This window comes from Dermacentor albipictus, chromosome 5 (genome assembly GCF_038994185.2).
Source record: "Dermacentor albipictus isolate Rhodes 1998 colony chromosome 5, USDA_Dalb.pri_finalv2, whole genome shotgun sequence".
In the NCBI taxonomy this organism is placed as follows: domain Eukaryota; kingdom Metazoa; phylum Arthropoda; class Arachnida; order Ixodida; family Ixodidae; genus Dermacentor; species Dermacentor albipictus.
In genome coordinates this window covers 151,366,584-151,370,166 of record NC_091825.1, presented here as the reverse complement: position 1 = coordinate 151,370,166, position 3,583 = coordinate 151,366,584, and positions in this window count along the sequence as shown.

Here is a 3,583-nt window from a genome sequence, read left to right as displayed (position 1 = left end):
TATGTTGTCTGTGAAAATGTTCTTACCTGATGCTACACAATTCAAGGCTGTTACATGAAAAACAAAGCCTGATCATTTATAACCTACAGATCTTATGTGTCTTGACACAGCAGTTAAGTTGTTTTGGGCTATGTGTCTGCAAAGTTGTCAAAAATTTATTGTTAAGTATTTGGTCCATTTAGAAGGAAGGAAAGTGGGGAGGAAGTGCGCAGTCTTTCATCATGCGCAAGGCTCCGGGGTGGCAGGTAGGGAGGGGGTGGGGGCATTCTACTCTAAGTGGCATGGGTTGCCGTGTGCCCACCCAGGCCGCTGTATCTTGTAAGCCATCTGCGACGAAATGCGCTGTGGTTTTGCGCCTTAATTTGCGTTGATGCGAGAGGCAGCGTGAAGGTGAATTCGCTCGCTGCTGCGGCCGTGCTTCCTCACTCCAGTGTTTTGACGAGTTTCCGTGGTCATTGTTTGAGTGAAACATGTTCATGTTTGCTTGTGTGTGCGTGACACCACGCTTGTTGATTTAGTTATTATGCTTATGTTTACAAGTTTATACAGCTGATAAAATCATCTATCATAAAATTACTATCCTTACTTCATATAGCTGTTGACTAATTAGCTATTGCAATCTATGCTTCACCTTTGGGGCGAAATTGCAACTTCTTCTATTAATGCGAAAGCATCATAGTATGCCCCATTTTGCGAAAATTCAGCGGCGACGTGATTAAAACATGATACCATAAATGGCCGACAGCGCAAAAAGTAAAAATATGTCAAGAAATGCTCAGACCGACGTCAAATTTCTCGGTGTCTTACACAACCCGGCATCGTCTCTTCCCTATTTGCAAAAGCTCACGCAACACTTTTGATGACATGCAGGTTACTGTCGTCATAGTCTTCTATATCGCATGGTAATGATGCGATATAGAAGACGATGACGACGGCGACCCGCACATCCGCACTTCTACCATCTACCATCCGCACTTCTAGTTCCTGCATTGCAGAGCAGGTTGCAATTGCTCTTGCATTGACGGACGGTGTACATGACACGATTTATTCAGACTCCAAGGCCGCTATCACGGCCTTTAGATGCGAAGGGTGGCTCCCCGGGCCCTACGTATCATCCAAAATGCTAAAAACCTCAAACATCGCTCATTGGCCTGGTTCCCTGCGCACCTTGGAACCGTCGAGGGTGCCTCGCTCAACCCCAATGAGGAGGCGCACTCGGCTGCACGAGGTTTGACTGACCGTGCGCCGGGTAACGCGTCCTCTCCTGGGCGACCCGAGCCTCTCTGCTCGTACAACAAGATCTGCAAGCATAATTATCTCTCAAGAAGACTTCTGCCTTTGCCGCACTCCTTGCTGTGCAAGGCCCAAGCAGTCACTCTCAGACTTCTACAAACAATAATTTACCTGAGCCCAACAGCAGTGCACACAGTGTACCCCAAACAGTTCCCAAGCCCGGACTGCCCCCCGTGTGCACACGGGGCAGTCCTGTGAGGTGGTTATGCAGACTTGGAGTATGTCCTGTGGGGCTGCGCCTCCGCCAGTCCCCCTCTCACCCAAGAGGAAATGATGAAACTTACTAACGCCCAGGACCAGACCTCTCAAATCCTGGCAGTCCAGAGGGCCTGCGAGAGGGCCATCAGGTTTCACCTGATGGTCCCCGAGCCATGTGACGTTGAGTTTACTCGCATCTATTGTGGACCGAATAAAGTTGTTTCACTCACTCGCTCATGCTAATGATTCTTCAATACAAAATGGCGTCGCTACGCAACACTTTTGATGATTTGTGGGTCACCGTTGTCATCAATCATGCTCTAACAATCCTTCAATACGAAATGGCACCGCTGCGCTTCGCATATCCATTTCTTGGCCAATCCCCCATATACTGGGTAGGAGCCACACACTTGACAGGAAACAACTACAACAGTGCTCAACACCAAATCGTGAGTGTATATATGGTCTGGCCCCCTCTCTGATTCGTCATATGTGTAGGGTAGATGAGACCATAGAACATTTCTTTATTTCTTGTCGATGACTTATAGGCTTAAGAAAACAAATCCTAGAAATGTCACTCCGCCTTCTTGGATTAGACTGAACTCTTCAGAATCTTTGGGTGCCTCTACACTTGGGCACAGTGGTGGGAAGGTTAGCACTGCCATCTAATATTTCTTTTTTAGAATCAATGAGATTTAAACTCTGAATATAAAATTTTTAAGTCTCCTTTTCTTTCACCCAAATTGAATTTGAATTGTTTTATGTTTGTGGCTATGGTAGCATTTTCATGCTTACATAATCATGTAGGCTCTCCAATCTCTATTTTTCGATTATAACTTAGCCAGCATAAAATTTTGCACTCTTCGACATTTCGCTTTGACCTACCCGATTCTTGGCCAATCCCCCAAACTGGGTATGCGCCTGTATATTCCAAGGATCTAAATCTACATCCACATATAAAATGAGGTGTACCACCGTCAACATGTCTGAAAAGGAACACTGTGCAAGTTTACAATACGCATGACGACATGCATATGAATACCTAAGCAAAAACACTTCACATAAGTGGCTACATTGCTTTCGCATTCCCACGCCTAAGCTGTCTTAAGTGCCCCGTTGAATTTTTTTTTCCTTTGTGGCTTAAGCATTAACTTTTGTTAATTAAGACTTACTTTTACCATTTCAGTGTAACTAATTAGCGCTCCTCTTTAGTGTACATCTCTAACTTAAACATGCACATATTAAAATAAAGAATTAGCAGTGCTGGTTGAAGTTCAGTTGGTGTTAAATGAAACCAGCTAGGGCCTGGACGATGTAACAATTCCATTCCAATTCTTTTCCTTTTCGTACTTCATCAGTGGTCTGAGCAGCACTTCGCCTGTGTTATCACTGAGGCCAACTAGCCACGAGTGGTAGATGGTAAAAAAGGAATGGAATCAGGTAAAAGGAATTGTTGCATTATACCAGCTTGCTTTGCGATGCCTTAAAAACTGAGCTTTTAAGGAAGGTTGCAGTTTCATCCAAAGTAAAAATAAGCAGTGGCAGCACCAGCCAGTAGGCACATTTTTATGTGCTGTAAGGTTCTGACCAATTCATATAGTATTACTTGCACAAAATATTCATAGCCATGCAAGGACAGTCCACTCTAGAGAACTACAGCTTTAGCTTTTTGTTTTTTAAGGTCTTCTATTCACTTGCCAAGGTTGTCTATTCACTATAACATCCTTTGGCTTCTTTCACCTCACTGCCGATATATGGTAGCCTTCTGCACCATAGTACATACCATAACCACTTCCTTGTTAAGAAATGCTGCTCACAGCACCAACATTTTCTCACCGTCTTGGTGACACGGTTGCAGCATCAATATTTTGAGAATGTAAACGCTCGGCAAAGTGAAGTGAACAGTGCATACATTCATTGAAATCACCCATACCACACAGAACAGCATGTGTTTCTACAAAGAACAAGCTCAAAACAAGCATCCAAGCCATTAATAAAGCATTGCATAACCCCCTAAGCAAATGTAGTGGTGGTTTTGCAAGGGCTTTGCAAAATTAACCCTAACTCACCTATTAACATCAAAGGTCGTGGG